The following is a 20,594-nucleotide window of genomic DNA, read 5'->3' as shown; positions in this document are numbered from 1 at the left end:
TTTTTCATTACTGTTCATTATAGTTCAAACAACCTCATGGACCAGATGTTTCATGCCTGTGGGCCACATCTGACCCGCGGGCCACCTTTTGCTGACCCCTGCATCTAAAATCTAAACATCTAACATCTAAAATTCCATGCATCTCATGTTTGTGAATCTGCCATATGTCTGTTTTGTCTACTTATTGGTTTGTTGTGTCTGGCCGTCTGTGTAACTAATGAAAATTAGATTTATTTGTTATTTTTTCTTTTTTATAAGTTTCTTCTTGGGCGGATGGGTTTAGAGAGGTTAAAAGATATTAGTCTGTGTATTTAAGAAAGGGGAGGGCTTTTGTTATCATGATTGGACCACTGCGTAGTTAGTTTAACATCATTTTTATCCATTTATCCAGATTTTCTGCCATAATTTCAACCATATGGGTTGGAGGAGCTCTGACTAAGAGTGTGGAGGGTGGTACTGTTTAACCAGATGTTAAAAAAAACCTGCACACTTCACTCTAAAAACGCATAGAAGCACGATTGTTGGTTTATAATAACCCAGTCATTTTCATTTTCATCATTCTCTTCATCCTTTAAGACAAAAACAGGTGTGTGTGCGTGAGTGTGTGTTGGGTGGAGGGGCTTTGGCTACAAGGGTGGGACCGTAAAGTCTAGCCAGATGACAGAAAATAAGTCTAGCTTCATGAAAAAGAAGAACAAAGAGTGCAATGCGACTCAGTCATTTCCAATAAATCCTTTTTATCTGTTTTATCAGTGGATCCAGAGAAGCTGAAATAGGGAGGACTCCAAATAAGTATTGCTGGAGTTCTCCAAGGTCTCCTGAAGTGAATCTAAATATCAGAGTGTATAGCCTACATGTATAACAACAAATCAGACAAAAAAAACAGGAACAATATGGAGTATTGAGTACAAATAAAAATAAATAAAGTGCTACGGTACTCCAGATAATGTTTGGAAGAAATGGATGCAATGTGCTCTAGACAAACAATGAAAAAAGGAGCATCCAGACTGTTATCAGCGACAATTCCAAAAGCCTGGGTGTGTCATGGTATTAGACTGATAGATAGATATATGGCTGTGAAAAAAGAGGGTAGAGGTACTGGAATGACCTGTCCATAGTAAAGAATGTGTGAAAAAAAATGGAATGAAAAATGCAGCAATGCATTGTTACACACCTTTGTTTCGCAGGAAGAATGGGACAAAAATCACACCTGAAACTTGTAATTGCTTGTTTTCCTCAGTTCGAAACTGTCTTGTCATGTTATAAATGTTGTGAGAAGGAATAGCAACATTGTAAAAAGGTGCAAATGTTTTACCATCCCAGATCAAACATTTTTGACATGTGTTTTGAGGTGAAATGGAGAAAAGGATGTACAGTATATTAACAAAGTAAATTATGTTGTCCAGACGAAATGCAGATTTTTCGCACTATAAGGCACACTTAAAATCCTTTAATTGGCCCAAAAATCTTGAGTGCGCCTCATAATCCGGTGCGCCTTATGTACAATATGAATTATACCAGTCAGATTGTAGGGAGCTATAAAGTTTCATGAGTTTTAGTTTCCTTCTCCAGCACCGAGACTGGAGCATTATTAGCATTAACCGCTTACCGTGCTAAGCACTAGCTCTTTCATCGTTCAGAGGTGAGTATTTTCAGACTGCAGCCAGCATATTTACCAAGTTAAAACAAGCTACGTGGGACGAACCGCTAATTAATATCACTCTGGCTTACTGGAACTGTTGGGCAGCATTAGTGGACATCTGGAAATCTAAGCTTACTGTAAATAGATGGAAGCGATTTACTCACCCAAAGGAACAGTTTTCAGAAGAGAAATCTGTGTAGATAAACATCCAGCGCTCGTTTGACTTTATTACAGTTTTGTTTGCCTAACTTAGCTTAGCTTCACAGGTCTCACCTCCCAGAGGAATTAGAAGGAAAACATGGTGGCACCCCTGTTCCTTGCTAGTGTTGCATAATGCGCTTTTTAATAAAAAATAGAACAGAAAATATAAATTTTCCGCACTTATAGTAAAATAGGGTACAGTCTGCAATCAAATAAAAGCCGAAGGAAATGTAAACGTTGGTTGTATGTGTACGTGTGTGTGTATCTTGAAGCAGGGTGCTTTTCCTCTCTAATGTATTTGATCTGGTTGAAGTAAAGAGGCCTTGTCAGATTCACTCCAGTCCAGTGTGGGGGGCTGGGTAATGTAGTTTGTCATCTGCTAATGATCGCCCACAGTCGCGAGCCGCCAGAGGTTCTGGACGGGCCTGGCGGACGGTGGAGAGATCCATAATGATTTGGTATCTCTTAATGAGAGCCAGTGGGCAGCCCCGGCTGGGGCCCGGCTTGCTTCACGGAGGGGCGGAGGCAGAAGAGGAGCCAGCCCGGTGGAAAAGTGCAGTCAGCCATCAACCTACCCCCCCAAAACACACACAGACACACACACACACTCATAACCCCCCATGGTCTGCCACAGCACATTTAACAGCAGGCTCTGAATAGCAGTCCATCTGAAGCCCCGCATTAACCCTTCACATACCTGCCAGTGCGCATTGGCCTGAATGTGGGGCCGTTTTTGCCTTGAAACCAGCCCAGCGGCGCAGCAGCATTTACTCCATTACTACTGACCTGTTTACCTGTAGTAGTACTGTAATGTTGGTCAGCGCTGTAATTATTATATGATTGACCTGAAAGTACATGCTCTGCCTACTAATGCCTTCATTAGTCTGGATTGCAAATAAAATATAAATGTTCCAGCCTGTGGTTGGTGTGGTGCAGTGGATAACACAACCACCTGCCAGTCAGCTACAATGTGGGAGGCTGGGATTCAATTCCAGGTCTTGGTGATTACGCTGGGCTAACACCAATAAGAGTCCATGGGAAAGACACCTAACACTACATTCCCCATTTCTGTAATAGGAAAAATCTTGTAATTAGAGCTGGATAAGGGCGTCAGTTAAATGCCATAAATTTGTCACTCGCAAAAATCTGATTACATGATGACAGGGGGCAAAGTTGTGTGTTTTTTTTTTTTTTATTCTTCACAGAAAAAAATTGAAATAGTTTTAAAACATTTTAAAACAAACTCTCCAATAGAGTCTTTGTTGCCTTTTGTTTTTGCCAAATTTACATAGTGCTGTTTTAATGTTTTCCCTTTACGTTAAGGTTTACAGTGAATTGAGGGTAACCAAGGGCAATGAAGGATACATCAGCTGCGTCCTTCAATTCAGTCTGGTCATCAGCTGCCTTTCTCAGCTGTATGTAAAAGATCCTTCATCTCAGAACAAGCTTCAGTGACGTAGCGGTGGAAAAATACACCCCACCAAAGACCAAGGATCGCAGCTTGCATGTGGTGCAGATGCAATTGCTTTTGTTGCGGATCTGTTTTTTTGGGGGGGTTTTCCTCTGTTTTTTCCAGGGCCATTTAAAGGCGTTTCAAGGCTAAATTTATTTTAACCCCTATTTTGGAGATTATCATGGTACAATTGCTAGCATAGCAAATTGGAAAACTCTGCTTTATGACTGCTAAAGTTTCACATTTTGGCGGTGGCAAGAACCACGAACCTGGCTGGCTGGCTACTGTCTGCAACTAGTGGGTGGGGCCAACTTGAGGGGGATTCTTATAACAGTGTTGTACTTTCCTGCATAGACCATAACATACACAATTTAACAGGGTGCTCACACAGTTTGTCCTTGCATTTAGTTCATAATCAGTCGGTGTCTGGGGGCCCCAATTAATTGGTTTGCTTGCCTTGTTGGTATGGGGCTGCTTCTGTCTACAGTTCGAATCTGTATTTTCAAACAGCGCCACCTAGTGGAGTAGAGAATAACAAAATGCTCTGCATGTTATATGTGCCACGACTGAGCATAAACACGTCTCCATTGAGACGAATGCATGCCTCTTCCATTGTCATTTGCACTACACTCAATGTGAATAGCATAATCCAGCCCAACTCTGGCACTCTTTCTGACATCCTGCAAATTTGTTCTTCTGCTCTGTCATTCAGCATGTAGCATGAAAAAAAGCAATTTCTAGCAGGCCACTCAACATTAAGTCACCGTGTGTGGGATCTGAAGTCTATTGTACAGAAGTTAGAAGAAATAATGGGGCATTTTAATCCCCTGCAGAATTCCAGCATGGTTTTTAACACCATTATGTGCTCAAACTGTGCGCCTTTCCTTTCTTGCAGTTTTTGCAATTTAAGCTGAAAAGGCTTGAGAAGCGTCATAATAAGAAGTTGCTCACCGCTGAAGAGATGCAAGTGCTTTATTTAAATGGAAGTGGCCACCCATCACCAGTTCGCTCGCTGCCCATAAATCCTAAAACCATTATGGGCATCGATTCCGACTGCTTAAACGTTTTATCACCTTATTGTTTTTGCGTGTCGGCTCCGTGGCGTGAATTCCTCCGGATCAGCTCTCTATACTTAATCCATTCTCCTTGTGCGGCGTGAGGAGGGTGGATTGATTTTGTAATCCATTTTAATTGAAGATGCTTTACCACAGCGGCTGCTCGGCTGCAGCACGCCTCCGACTCCATCACGCTTCTCCTCTGCTGTTCCAGGCCGAGAAGGAAAAGGTTAAGCAGATGGATAAGAGGGCCAGGGCTACTGCGGGGGGAATGCAGAATGTTCTGGGTGGTCAGAAGGTAAGGAGGGGTTTGGTGTTACTGTGGGCCAAAGCGATTGATTCGATTTTAGAAAGTCTGATTTTACAGTATCTGATCGTTTGTTAGAGTAAAAGCTGTGTAGGTTCAGCAACTCTTGTTTGGAGTCAGATTTATCTTGTATATGCATCTGCTGTTGTCTGGTCAGTCCAGATGGCTGAGATCCAGGCCTTAAAACTGCTAGGCTGGCACAAAAAAAGAATCAGAATATCTATTTAAATATGTGTTATACAGTATTAAAAAGGAACCATTTGTAGTTTATTATAGAAAGTACATTTTCTGAAGGAAATGCAGATTGGTTGCTCAGGTTGTTGGGAAATATTTAAGCCATGTTTTACAAGGGTTCCAGTTAGGTCAGCTTTTTTAAGCTCTGAAAAAAATAAGAGACCACTTAAAAATGATGTGTTTCTTTGATTTTAACAAATTGAAAACCTCTGGAATATAATCAAGAGGAAGATGGATGATCACAAGCCATCAAACCAAGCTAAACTGCTTGAATTTTTTGCACCAGGAGTAAAGGCATAAAGTTATCCAGAAGCAGGGTGTAAGACTGGTGGAGGAGAACATGCCAAGATGCATGAAATTTGGGATTAAAAACCAAGGTTATTCCAACATATATTGATTTCTGAACTCTTAAAACTATAAATTTGAACTTTATTTCAGCCATTTCTTATTTTCGGCAAATAAATGCTCTAAATGACAGTATTTTTATTTGGAATTTGGGAGAAATGTTGTCTGTAGTTTATAGAATAAAACAACAATGTTCATTTTACTCAAACATATACCTATAAATAGATAAATCAGAGAAACTGATCTTATTTTTTTCTATAGCTGTATTGTTACAAAAAATAACGTTCCAAGAACATTCTGAAAAGGTGTTACATACAACTACAATAATGACGGTTTGCATTATAAAGTTATTAGAAAGTTTCTTAACATTTCTAGTTAGATAAACATTAGCATAATAGAAACTTTAAAGGTAACATTCCCAAAACTAAAAATAACTACATTGATGAAGAGACATTTCAGCAACGTTTAAATCTTTATAAATCGTTATAAATGCTCTAAGCACATCCAGGAAAACTTATAACAGTTTTGTTGTTGTAACATTCAAAACATTTTCTACTAAACAAACCTCTGGGCTCTTGCTCTGTGTAATGGAATACTGTGGTATTCCAGGTTTCTCTTTTCCAGAGCGACTTACAAGGTTGTTCTGGTTACAGAGGTGGGTCAATGTAGTGTTAGGAGTCCAGCCAAAAGATTCTTATTTGTGTAGTACAGTAACCCCAGTTTCCCACATGATGTGGCAGCTCACAAGCAGGAGGTGGTGTTATCCACATGCACCACACCAACCACTAAGTTAAAATGACTAAAGAAAAGAATTTAAGAATTAAGTCTTTTCTGTAACGTTGCTTTAGAAATGAATTTCCATGGTGGCAAAACCAATAACACACATAAGGAATCATTGAAAGCTGATAAAGCTGCATTCACTTTACACTGGTTTTCTACATGCGATTATGAAGTGGGTCAGCAGGCAGGCATAGATAAGAGAGACGGGTCGGTTTGAGGAAGCTAAATGGAAACGCTCAGCCGAGCAGCGGCGGACCTGCCACAGATACCTCCACTTTAAAGGATGAGCTTCTCCACTAAGTAGAGGCCTTCAGCGTGGTCCTGGGTTTTTATAGAATTGTGAGCTCATCACGGCTGGTGGACTGGGTTCATGTGTCTGAGCGGAGCCAACTCTCAGTCTTTAGCTGTGATTAATGGCTGAAAGCCAACGCCACTCCGCCGCGTTCGGTTCCGCGAGGAAGACTCTGAGCGAGGAGACGGGAGGAGATAGTGCTGCAATACTGTGGAGTGTCTGGAAATACAGTGCGTGTCACGGAGAGGATGAATTATTGCTGCTGGCTGAAAGATTGGGAGGGACTTTTATTAATACAGTGGCCACCAGTGATCAGAACATCTTGGACTGGTTTAGGGAACAGAGAGCTTGTTGCTGCCCCACCCTTCGGTCACGAAGCGACAAGTAATGGATTAACATTGAAATGCAATTTCTCAAAAGCCAAATAAAACCCTTCCTGACTGCTTGTTAAGTTGGCCTGAGTATCAGTCAAATCAGTAATAAACTGATTCATAAAAGAAAATGAATTACTTTTAAGCTTCTACCTTATGCAGATCTACTGTACTCTACCTGAGCAGGCTGGCTGTTGGGAGCAGGAACGCTCATCACAGCTTTAACAATAAAACATAATAACAATAAAAGAAAGTCTCTTTCCTAGGGTGTTTTTATTCTGTTTAAAGCGAACTCTGGTACATTTTCGACCTTGATGCGATTCATTTTGGACAGGTGTGAATTAGGGGTGTGCAATATCATATCGTACGCGATAATATTGCCAACATTTTTGAATATCGTGAACGATATTATACTCTAAAAATATTGTGCTATATCACTCACCCCCACTTATTACATCAGGGTACTACTTTTTTCACACTGTTTTCATTTTTTGTTATTATATATCTACTAAAGACAGATTATGTCTGTCCAGTATAATTAATTTTACTTTAATCCTGGTTATATTGAGATATTTAGAGTGCATTATAAGTCATCATGACATTCTGGATCATTGACTTCTGCTACAAATCTGATCAAATTCTTGTATTTTATTTATATCTCAGGTAGGGGTGTGACATAAATCGTATGCAATAATAAAATGAAATTTTCATTTTGTTGCAGTAGTGTATTCTTGAAAAAAAAAAGTAATAATTTATATCGCCAAGAGTATCGTTATCGCAATAATACCACAAAATATCGTGATATTATTTTAGTGCCATATCGCCCACCCCTAGTGTGAATGCAATAATTGCACCAGTAATCGCGTGTATACCAAAGCAACCAGGCAGAGACCCTCAAGAGTATTTGGTCTGGGTTTGGTCACAAATTAACTCTAGAGTGGTTTGTGGTGAGAACATAATCTGATTTTATTTCAACCTAACTGTACAAACTATAAATTTAAAACATTTAAAATCTTTAAAAAAATTAAGAAACAAGTCGTTTGACAGACCTTCTTTTCCAAAAACATTGCAAACGTTGAAAGACAAATTTACTTGGTGGTACTCCGCAAAAACATTACAAATGAGGTATCTCCCTAGAAGCTCCCTTGCTGGATTCATTGAGCCAAACTTGGTTAAAAAGTCAAATTTGATCTTGAGTTTCAAGTATTTTGGTCTGTCCTTTCCAAAAAAGAACATTGGCATCTATCACTAAAAACAATAAGCGCAGGCAAACAGGCCTAAAAGCTGTGCAAACTTGTATAAATCGAATACATGTCTGATCTAGAACCACATATAAAAGTGATTTAAATCTGATTTGAAAAGATTAAAAGAATATAAATTGTAAATCAGGAAAAATAAAGAAACACATTGTTTAGCAGACCCTCTTTTTTTTAAACAGTTACAAAATTGCAAACATTGAATGGTTTTATTTATTTGGAGGTATTCTACAAAAATGTTATAAATACATGAGAAATAATGTAGCTATTTGGATTGTCCCTAGGAGTATTTAGAATGCTCAAAATAAATATGGTTATGATTAAAGATCCTCCCTTCAACAAAAAGAGCCAATTAGTTTGCTGGATTCATTGAGCCAAACTTGGTTTGAAGTCAAATTTGACCTTCAGTTTCAAGTATTCTGGTATGTCCTCATTTATAAAAGTCAGATTGAGTGAACAGGCTTTTCAATAAGAACATTGGCATCTTTTGCTAATAGCACTAAGTGCATGTAAACAGGCCAAATAACTGTGTCTTGCATGATTTAGATACATATCTGATATAGGGCCACATATAAAAGTGATTCAAATGTGATTTTAAAGGATTGTAATCTACGTGTTCACACAGCCATAAAAAAGTAGTTCTATGTTACATTAAAAAGGCAAAAAAATCTAATTTTCGTCACTTCAGCATAAAAGCTTAGAGGAAAGTTTGATTCGCCACTAAAGGGCAAATACATTAAAGCAGTGAGTCCTTGGCATGCCTTCATTTTTTACACTGCCAGAACCTTTCCATATAAAACCTGCTACTGTATGACACCTGAATCATAGAGGAAAACACCTTAAGCTCTAATAAAGCAGCTTCTTCAGACGGATCTGAAAAATGAATTCTGCCCTGTGAAGGTCCAGAGGTTTCTCGTGCACTGGCCTCTGGTAGATGCCATGATTTAAACCGGTTCAGTCAGAATGAGGGCTGAGAATCCGTTTGCAAGAAGATGATCAAAGAACCTCAACCAATAGATGTCGGGAATTCCCGAAACTGCCCGACTACACAACATTTGGTCGGGAAATAGATCAGAGCCTTCTGTTCTTAGAGGGCAGGAGAGGCAACAGAAAGGCCTGTTTTGCTTCCAGTTTCACTGTTGAAGTTGCGAGGCTAATTGGGTGGGATGTCAGGAGAATGTTCTAGGGTCATGTTCCATACCATTGTACACTCCTGAATGTGAAATAGGTTAGAACAGTTCACAGAAATGCAGGGCCAATCGGCCATTCGCTGAACCTTACTGTAATTAATCATGTTGGCGATTCCATTAACTGTACGGTAATGATTTAAAAACAATAGTACTGAAATAGTAGCTTTAGAATTTTGGGTTCCAAAAAGAATTTTCAGTGGTTAAAAAAGGTCACTTTTCCACCGCAGGGCTGAGAGTTTCTGCACATGAAAGCTAACTGTTTCAGTGGCTTACAAACCAGGTTGAGTTTGATGTTTTCAGCATGGTAAGTTAGTAAACCGTACTTGGAATCTTCCTATTGGTAACAATATTTGATCCAGAGTGTTATTTGTGTACCTGGAACATTTTAACCAACATCAGTTGGTTCTTCTAAAGATCAAGGGAAGACCAAAATTAAGTTCCCTCATTAGTTTTTCTGTATATTTAATCTTAATGTAACTCTGACTGAGGAGGTCAATCTCAACACTCATTCCTGTTACCTAAATTAATTCTAAGATCTTATTTGATTATTCTTAAAATACAAATTTTGGGAAAATCACTAGAATATGGTCAGCGTCCCCATGTTATTAGCATAGCCATAACCATTTTGCTATTTTTCATGTTTTTGCTAATTCTATGCTAAAAACTTATTCCTGTTACTTTCACTCCTGTTACTCAAAAAGTAATGGGAATGAGTGCCATTAACAGAAGTGATTTTTTTTTTGTCATAAATATGAATTATTTGAACATGCAGTCAACCGTTTATTTAAAATAAAGACTTTCTTGAGAGAAAGGAATTAGTGGACTTGCTTTTAAACATGTTTTTTAAATGTCCCATGAGTTTTATAACCACCTTTGGGTTAAAAACCTTACAATTGACCAGTACATGTTTTGAGTAGTTAAATACATTTGTTATTAGATTAAAGTAAAGATAAAAAAAATAAGTTACAACAAGCAAATGGCACCCATTCGGTGGAATGCCCCTTAACCCCCACCATTACTGACATTCATATGTGGGCCAACATGAAAAATGTGGACAAAATGTACAACTTCCCAGTTGTTTAACCCCTCCTGGTCCCATCACTAACCCTGATAGGCCCATTTCTGACATTCATATGTGGGCCAACATGGAACATGGTGGAACACATTGTGCAAACTCTTACTTAAGCACTCCTTCCCTGCATTTTTCTTATCGTAATGGAGCTAAAACGGGATCCTGAAACATCTCAATGTTCCCATAGAGCCATTGACCTAGAAAACCCTCCTTGCTGTGGGTCTCGGTGACAGAATCTAAACCAAATGAGGAGAAATGAAAGCCAGATATCCAAAAAGCCACAGCAGCTTGTTTTATTATTTATTTTGTTGCAAACTTTGAAATGGCAGAGTGTACAGTCTGTCCTGTCCTGTCCCGTCCCGTCCCCACCCCTACCCCAATAATCCTCTCAGAGTGGCAGGGCTTTATGGGTAATAATAAACATATAGGCCACAGAATTAAATAAATATCAGCCTCCTTCTCCTTCAGTGTATAATCTGCTGAGTGTTGTATTAATTTGGTAAATCTGTCTTTCGGCCCTGCTGACTCAGTGGCGGTTTCGTTTTGCGCTTTCACCCTCCGTGACCTGGCGTCCGGGAGAGATTTAGGACTGGCTTGCCGGACGCCCCGTGACTTTGAACGAGTGCCAGCTCTATTTCAATAAGCCATCTTAGCCCCACGCTTCGAATCCCCGCATGGGAGGGCCCTATCACTCAGCGCCGGATTTAGCCCCGACAAAAGGCTGATAGTTATACATTTACAGGTTTGAAAAGAGAGACAGGAGGGAGGAATGGAGGGAACGAAGGAGGGGAAGGAGAGCAATAAGCAGCGCAGACAAATAGGTTTCCATTTTTATTTCTTTTTTCTCTCCCTCTGCCTCTACCTCGAAAAAAAAAAAACCTCGTACCTCGATGACTTTGCATTTCTTTTATATAGAAAGGGTCACAGACACTGCAGTTACTCATGCATGTAATGAATTGGCTGCTTGTTTTGTTTATTTATTTATTTACAGTTTACCCCTCCACCAGACATAATCTGGAGCACTGAATTCAGATTGTAAACACACCTAGAGGCATCGCTGGTTTTGTTTAATACGGTGAAAAACAGCAGCAAGGCTTATATACAGAGAAACTGTAGGAAGGATCTGTTATTATAATAAAACAGAGCCAGGAGAAGCGAGGAAAAAGCAATCTTAGGGCCTAAACTCTCATACAATACTCTTAAAATTACAATCTGCTAGAAAGAAATGTACCATAGAGGAGCCATTTTAACTGTTCCAAAACAAACTACAGCTCTGGAAAAAAGATACCACTTCAGTTTCTGAATCAGTGTATCTGATTTAGCTATTTATAGCTGTATGTTTGTGTAAAATGAACACGTTCTGCTCCACCGGTCTTACACACTGCTTTTGGATAATTTTATGTCACTCCTGGTGAAAAATTCAAGCAGTTCAGCTTGGTTTTATGGCTTGTGATCATCAATCTTCCACTTGATTATAATCCAGAGGTTTTCAGAGGTATTTTTTTCCTGTAGAGCTGTATATTTGGAAATGAGTCCTCCTGAAAAGTCCAGTTCTAGATCATATTTTCCCTGATAGCTGGTATTGGATGGTCATGGTGGTTGAAAAATTAAGGTCATCCATGCAGGAACCTGTCCTAGGCTGGAAAGCTGTCTCGATATCCAGCTCTCAACAGACAGACTCAGAAGATCCTTTATTCTGAGAGCCATCAGACTCTTTAACTCCTCCCATCGGGACGGGATGCTGCTGCTGACTGAGTTTAATCCAGTCACACCACATGGACATTATTCAACCACTTAATTATTTACACTAACACTTCCCCAACCTCACTTACATTCAAGTACACTTTACTCATGATTGGGTATTCACTTTTTCACATTCTCTTTTTAGAACTGTATTTTTTACAGATGCATATTTATATTATATTTCTATGTCACATCAGTCACTTTCATAATCAATGTCATTGCACATTGCACTTTGCTCTGTTAATTATTTAATTATTTAATGACCATTAGCGACATCTACTGCACTGCTTCGTTTACAGATATATCTTTACCTTGTATAGTAAGGTTTTTTTTTGTAGCCTTATATATTTTCTATTCTTCTTTGTTTTAATTTATGTTTGAATATGTTTCTTATTGTATTGTGTTGTTGCTGCTGGATGCCTAAATTTCCTTCGGGATAAATAAAGTATCTATCTATCTATCTATCTATCTATCTATCTATCTATCTATCTATCTATCTATCTATCTATCTATCTATCTATCTATCTATCTATCTATCTATCTATCTATCTATCTATCTATCTATCTATCTATCTATCTATCTATCTATCTATCTATCTATCTATCTATCTATCTATCTATCTATCTATCTTGACCAGGTTGTGACCAGGACATGCTGGTTGTGGTCAGGCTTAGTTGTCACACTAGTTGTCTAGTTTGGTCAACCAACAAACTCAAAACCATATGCTTTTCAAAAGCTAAGCATTTCATCCAGCTTAGCTCAGTTGCTTGTAGAAGAGATTTGTGAGTTTAGTAAGGTAAGTACAGCTTTGAACACTAAGGGAGTTTTCACACCATCACTATTTGTTCCGGTTAAACAGAATCTGGTTTGTTTGTACCCTAAGTGCAGTTAGATTGAGCATTTGTAAAAACAGTAATGGCACTCGGGTGCGGATCAAAACACCTGGACTGAGACCAGCTAGTGGAGGTGATCTCGGTCCAGTCCGAAATGAACCCAAATGAAGGAGTGGTTCGCTTGTGGTGAGAACGTGATCCACTCTCAATCCGACCCAGCTATCAAATATACTCCATTTATTAGAGCTAAAGTGCTGATAAGGTTTAGTTTAATCTGATATACCAGCCAGATAACGCTAATTACCACACCTATGAACAAATGCTGTCTCTGCTAAATGCTGTTTACACACACGGTACACAGGTCCCTCTTGTTATATTTACTATTGTGCTCACGCTGTTTCAGAGGAAACAACGTGCTCGTGTGGTTTATTGGTGTGTATTTTGATGCGTTTAAGTTGCCTGCTCTTGTGTAAAACCAAACCAAACAGTGGGAGAAAATGCTTCAAGTAAACAAACTCATCATCTGATTTGGACCATAAAAATGAACTGGAGGTGTGAAAAGGCCCTAAAGGACAAACTTTACAATTTACACTTTACACTTTACACTTGCATTTCTGGACAAGCTGAGAGATACAAAACAACTGAAAATTAAAGAGGCATGTAGTGCCTCAAGCTTTGGGTAGTGAACTAAAGAATGAGATTGCAAATACAAGTGGTGGAAATGAGTTTCCTCCGCAGAGTGTCCAAAGTCTTCCATAGAGATCCCCCTAAAAGAGGTGGAAAAGGTAACTGGAGAGCGGGAGGTTAAGGCTTCTTTGCTTAGGCTGCTGCCCCTGTGACCCAGTCCCCCAGATAAGTGGTAGACCGTGGATAGATAGATGGATTTATGGATGTGATGTAATGGATGTGATGTTGTTGTGTTTTTTTATGCAGAAAAATGTGAACAGAGTCCAGTTAAATTAGATCCAGATTCTATCCATATACAAAACGCATGTTAACGGCAGTTCTAAACAGGGATATAGGTAGTGAGATACCTTAACGATCTGTAAATCCAACTTTCTATCATCTTCTATCATTCCCCTACATTCCATTACTGACAACTACAGTTAGTGAAATTTATATATATATATATATATTTATATATATAGATGCAGGAATATGACACATCTACCTGATTCAGCCCCCCCCCCCCCTCATCTCCCCATCCCAGCATCTACTTTTAAGTGGTTAACATAATGTTTGGCACAGTGAACGTCTCCGTTTCAAAGTGCTCACGCCCACGCAAGACTCGTACAAAAGAACAATCGTTCCGAGATAGAAGCAGCGGGCCACAGGGCTTTCTCACCCACCTCCAATCAGCATATTTTTTGGGGGGGAATCCTGAAAGGAATGCCCCTCGGATATTCGCCATTACCAGACAAAACTGCTTTGTAGATGTGAGCAGGGGTAAATCCCGCGGGGCATATCGTTCCCACGGCTGCGGCGTCTTTGTAAAGCCGGGCTCTAGCAGTTCTCTCTCTCTTTCTCTCTCTCTCTCGATTTGTAGGTAAGGAAACATCAAAACCACGACAGAAGTTTGGGGTACAAAGGCATCTCCTTGCTGGAGCTTCTGCTGTCCCTGACTGAACTGTATCTGTGAAGGCTCCTCTGCTGCTGCCTCATCACCGGGGTTCGCTGACCAACTCCGCTGCAGCAGCAAGGTTTTTAACTCAAACAACCAGAAAACATAAATCACCACGGGGCACAGCAGCGGCAGCAGCAGCAGAACAAACAAGCGCCGTTTGTTTTGGAGTTTTTACCTTTTTTAGTTCGTGTCATGTAGTGCATGAGGTAGCAAGTCCCACTACAAGTCGTCTGATGGGTTGGGTTGTTGGACGGGGACTGAGGTTCTGAAGTAAAAAGGATGCTCCAGTATTTTCATACTGTTCCTCATTAAATCATAACCCATTGGTTGTGCTTACTGATGGTGACAATCCATCCGTTTTCACATCTGAACCTGTTCATTACAGTGCAAACATGTGATCTGCTACCTTTTGGTTTCACACTGCAGTTCAGTGAGTGAACAAAAGACCTTTACTACTTTACCTTTACTTCTGTGATCGTTACTCACATGGGCTGTGTCTCCATATACTTGACACTGATTGGCTTGTGGATTGGCAAGTGTCACCTAAGCAAGTTGTAATTCCTGGTGTTTCCGAATGAATCCGAACACAAATTAACCTTAGATTATTTTTATTTCTGTTCCTAAATACAGATTAATCTACAGTTACAGTAGATACAGACATCACCAGCATATGCATTTGCATCCATACTGCTGCATTAAGTGGTGCACATTCTTTTTCTTCTTCAGTTGTTTAATGGGTAATGATAGACAGCCTCAAATTTGTGTAATTGGTCTGAAAATCTGAACCAAAAAAGTCTAGAAAAGTACGTTTACACTACAGACAGTACAGACTAAGACCAACTCTTTTGTTCTGGACAATTTTTGGTCCTTTGATCTGGACCGTTGCTTGTAACACTTTTTACAGGTGCTTTAATGGGCAATGCCAAACAAAAAAGTCTGAAAGCCAGATCAGGCTTTGCATCATTCACACATGCTGCCCTGAAACAGTATTTTACAGTTTTTCTCCATTGGTTTGGCTCATTTCTTGAAACTGAGATGACATTCTCAAAATAACATGGACAAATTCCCAAACTAACTTGCAGTTTCTCATAACAGAATGGCATTTCTCATTGCTTTCATCACATTTCAAATGCTTTGTACATGTCTCAAGCACTTAGTACATCTTTGCAAATGGTTATGTACAAGTAGCCTACACTTAACACAATCATCCTACATTTAGTACATTTTCCAAAAGAATGCATCTTGTTGATCTATCTTAATTGGTTGGTTCTCAGTGTAATGGTTGTTCTCTCCAAAACATGTCAGCACAATTTCATCATATAAGTCATCATCTGCAGAATAGTCTGCTCAATTCTCAAAATGAATTAAGAAATTGTAATACAATACAGAACACATATTTTGGAACATTTCATAGATTCATTACAATCAGGTGAGTAGGTAACAGGTGAAAGCAGGGTTTGACGAAAATGAGTGTCCCACATTACTGGTGACCAATCCATCAGTTTGTTGTCTATTATTTTGAATGCTGGCATTGCTCTATATACAGTGGATATAAAAAGTCTACACACCCCTGTTCAAATGCCAGGTTTTTGTGTTGTAAAAAAATTAAAGCAAGATACAAATAATTTCATAACTTTTTTCACATTTAATGTGACCTATAACCTGTACAATGCAATTAAAAAACAAACATAAATCTTTACAGCGAAAAAATATAAAACAAAAAACTTAAAATCACCTGGTTAAATACATATAACTAATACTTTGTTGCAACATCTTTTGCATTTATTACAGCACTCAGTCTTTTTGGGTAGGAACCTATCAGCGTGACACATCTTGATGTGGCAAAATTTGCCCACTCTTCTTTGCATAACTGCTCAAAATCTGACAAAATGTGAGGGCATCTCCTGTGCCCAGCCCTCTTCAGATTACCCCAAAGTATGATGCTGCCACCACCATGCTTCACTGTAGGTATGCTGTTCTTTTGGTGACGAGCAGTGTTGCTTTTGGAATTATGTCCAAAACGTTTAACCTTGGTTTCATTAAACCATAACACATTTTCCCACATGCGTTTGGTAGATATCAGATGAATTTTTGGAAAATGAAGTAGAGCTTAGATGTTTTCTGGATGTTTGTTTTGCACAGACATATGAAGAAGTCGGCAGATTGTTGTCACATGTACTACACAGCCAGTACTTGCCAGAAATTCTTGCAGCTCCTTCAGTGCTGCTGTCGGCCTCTTGGCAGCCTCCTTGACCAATTTTCCTCTTGTCTTATCATCAATTTTTGTCAAATGTCTTGTTCTTGGTAATGTCTTGTTGTGCCATGTTTTCTCCACTTGATGATGACAGTCTTCAAAGTGTTCCATGGTATATTTAATGACTTTTGTAGCCTTCACTTGACTGATATATGAATAATGAGATACCTCTGATGCTCTGGCATCTCTTTGTGGACCATGGCTTGTGCTGAAAGATGCTACAAAATATCAGGACAAGCCTACTAGAACAGTTAAACTTTATTTGGAGTTGATCAGAGGCACTTTAATTGTTGACAGGTGTGTGCTGACTCCAATTTAAAGTGAGTTTGAAGGTTATTGGTTAAATTTGAACACAGCAACACCCCTAGTTATAAAAGGGTGTGCACACTTATGCAACCTCAATATCTCAGTTGTTTATTTTTACCTTCACCTCCCTGAAAGATTTCTGTTTGTTTTTCAATTGCATTGTACAGGTTATAGGTCACATTATAGGTAGAAATTATTTGTCTTATTGTAATTTTTTTTGCATCACAAAAACCTACCATTTGAACAGGGGTGTGTAGACTTTTTCTATCCACTGTATACATCTTGACCTGGTGCTAGTTCTTTGATGCTAGTCCTGTGATTATATAACGATGATATAGTCCTGTGATTATATAATGATCATATAGTCCTGTGGCGATCAGTGTAGAGGATGGCTCAGGCATTCTTCCCACAGTGCATTGCTAAAGAACATATCAGATGCAATGTTGATGAGAATTTATGGCCAAACAGACTGCAGCGGATGGATGGCCAGGAAGGTGATGGAGAGAGGGGAGTGACACAGACTAGTCAGAATGTTACTGTATTGCATTTGTGATGCTTGACTATTTTTTTACCTACTGTAATGTATTTTGTTTTGTTTTTGCAGGTTTTTGTAATTTGTATACATAGTATATTTGATACATTTTCCTTAGTATTTTCTTTTCTTTCTACCTACAGTAATGTGTAAAAATGTACTTGTAAATAAAATTAGTTACAATTTCCTCAGCAGAATGAGTGCAGTGTGTGTGGTGTGAACATTGTATTCCTTTAGCTAGACCTCTGCCATAAAGACAAAACATCTAAGCATTTTGACTTGCAGTACTTACACAATGCCAAAGGGACAATGCATTTTGGGGGCACTGATGATTTGTGTGAGAAAGGAAATCAGTTTTGACACGTGGGTAAACTGTTTTTGGAGCGATATGAGCAGTGATGAGGATCCATGTAGTTTTGCTGCACCGTCCAGTTTATTTTGACAGATGGACAAAATGAATGAAAATGTGCCAAAGCAATTGAGAAGGATCTATGCCATTTTTATGGTACTGACTATTTATATGGGAGAAAGACTTCATTTTGAAGCAAGAATGAACGTTTTGGGAGACATATGACATTTTGCTGGTTATCTGAAGTGTTGTGAAGAACTGTAAGTCTGTTTGGCCAATTTACCTTTTAGTTATAGGAATGTCATCTCAGTTTCAAGAAATGAGCCAAACCAATTGAGAAAAACTGTAATAGGATGGATGCATTCATTTCTGTCCTACAAGACAGGATGCAACATCTCTAGCACAACCATGCTATAAACACAAATCCTTTATTCATTTTACAGTTTTTCTCCATTGGTTTGGCTCATTTCTTGAAACTGAGATGACATTCTCAAAATAACATGGACAAATTCCCAAACTAACTTGCAGTTTCTCATAACAGAATGGCATTTCTCATTGCTTTCATCACATTTCAAATGCTTTGTACATGTCTCAAGCACTTAGTACATCTTTGCAAATGGTTTTGTACAAGTAGCCTACACTTAACACAATCGTCCTACATTTAGTACATTCTCCAAAAGAATGCATCTTGTTGATCTATCTTACAGTTTTTCTCCATTGGTTTGGCTCATTTCTTGAAACTGAGATGACATTCTCAAAATAACATGGACAAATTCCCAAACTAACTTGCAGTTTCTCATAACAGAATGGCATTTCTCATTGCTTTCATCACATTTCAAATGCTTTGTACATGTCTCAAGCACTTAGTACATCTTTGCAAATGGTTTTGTACAATTAGCCTACACTTCACACAATCATCCTACATTTAGTACATTTTCCAAAAGAATGCATCTTGTTGATCTATCTTAATTGGTTAGTTCTCAGTGTAATGGTTGTTCTCTTCAAAACATGTCAGCACAATTTCATCATATAAGTCATCATCTGCAGAATAGTCTGCTCAATTCTCAAAATGAATTAAGAAATTGTAATACAATACAGAACACATATTTTGGAACATTTCATAAATTCATTACAATCAGGTGAGTAGGTAACAGGTGAAAGCAGGTTTTGACGAAAATGAGTGTCCCACATTACTGGTGACCAATCCATCAGTTTGTTGTCTATTATTTTGAATGCTGGCATTGCTCTATATACAGTGGATATAAAAAGTCTACACACCCCTGTTCAAATGCCAGGTTTTTGTGTTGTAAAAAAATTAAAGCAAGACAAATAATTTCATAACTTTTTTCACATTTAATGTGACCTATAACCTGTACAATGCAATTGAAAAACAAACATAAATCTTTACAGCGAAAAAATATAAAACAAAAAACTTAAAATCACCTGGTTAAATACATATAACTAATACTTTGTTGCAACATCTTTTGCATTTATTACAGCACTCAGTCTTTTTGGGTAGGAACCTATCAGCGTGACACATCTTGATGTGGCAAAATTTGCCCACTCTTCTTTGCATAACTGCTCAAAATCTGACAAAATGTGAGGGCATCTCCTGTGCCCAGCCCTCTTCAGATTACCCCACAGATGTTCAATGGGATTCAGGTCTGGATTCAGGCTGGGCCATTCCAAAGCCTTAATCTTATACCGCTGAAGCCATTCTTTTGTTGATTTAGATGTGTCCTTTGTGTCATTGTTGTGCTGAAAGATGAAGTTCCTTTTCATCTTCAGTTTTCTACCAGAGGCCGAAGGTTTTTGCCAATACTGACTGGTATTTGGAACTGTTCAAAATTCCGTCCACCCTGAATAAAGCCCCAGTTCCAGCTGAAGAAAAACAGCCCCAAAGTATGATGCTGCCACCACCATGCTTCACTGTAGGTATTCTGTTCTTTTGGTGACGAGCAGTGTTGCTTTTGCGCCTAATATACCTTTTGGAATTATGTCCAAAACGTTTAACCTTGGTTTCATTAAACCATAACACATTTCCCACATGCGTTTGGTAGATATCAGATGAATTTTTGGAAAATTAAGTAGAGCTTAGATGTTTTCTGGATGTTTGTTTTGCACAGACATATGAAGAAGTCGGCAGATTGTTGTCACATGTACTACACAGCCAGTACTTGCCAGAAATTCTTGCAGCTCCTTCAGTGCTGCTGTCGGCCTCTTGGCAGCCTCCTTGACCAATTTTCTTCTTGTCTTATCATCAATTTTTGTCAAATGTCTTGTTCTTGGTAATGTCTTGTTGTGCCATGTTTTCTCCACTTGATGATGACAGTCTTCAAAGTGTTCCATGGTATATTTAATGACTTTTGTAGCCTTCACTTGACTGATATCTATGAATAATGAGATACCTCTGATGCTCTGGCATCTCTTTGTGGACCATGGCTTGTGCTGAAAGATGCTACAAAATATCAGGACAAGCCTACTAGAACAGTTAAACTTTATTTGGAGTTGATCAGAGGCACTTTAATTGTTGACAGGTGTGTGCTGACTCCAATTTAAAGTGAGTTTGAAGGTTATTGGTTAAATTTGAACACAGCAACACCCCTAGTTATAAAAGGGTGTGCACACTTATGCAACCTCAATATCTCAGTTGTTTATTTTTACTTCACCTCCCTGAAAGATTTCTGTTTGTTTTTCAATTGCATTGTACAGGTTATAGGTCACATTATAGGTAGAAATTATTTGTCTTATTGT

General features: G+C 38.8%; 1 long non-coding RNA gene across 1 annotated transcript; it reads left to right on the top strand.

Moving 5' to 3' along the window:
* The first annotated feature begins 15,386 nt into the window (after positions 1-15,386).
* On the top strand, positions 15,387-19,093 carry LOC125801759 (uncharacterized). Its single transcript, XR_007438921.1, has 2 exons — positions 15,387-15,843; positions 18,995-19,093. It is a non-coding gene; the product is annotated as an uncharacterized LOC125801759 (long non-coding RNA).
* Positions 19,094-20,594: the final 1,501 nt, after the last annotated feature.

This window comes from Astyanax mexicanus, chromosome 4, assembly GCF_023375975.1.
Source record: "Astyanax mexicanus isolate ESR-SI-001 chromosome 4, AstMex3_surface, whole genome shotgun sequence".
Lineage (NCBI taxonomy): Eukaryota > Metazoa > Chordata > Actinopteri > Characiformes > Acestrorhamphidae > Astyanax > Astyanax mexicanus.
Note: the sequence above shows the minus strand (reverse complement) of the source record. Positions and strands in the feature narration are given on the sequence as shown.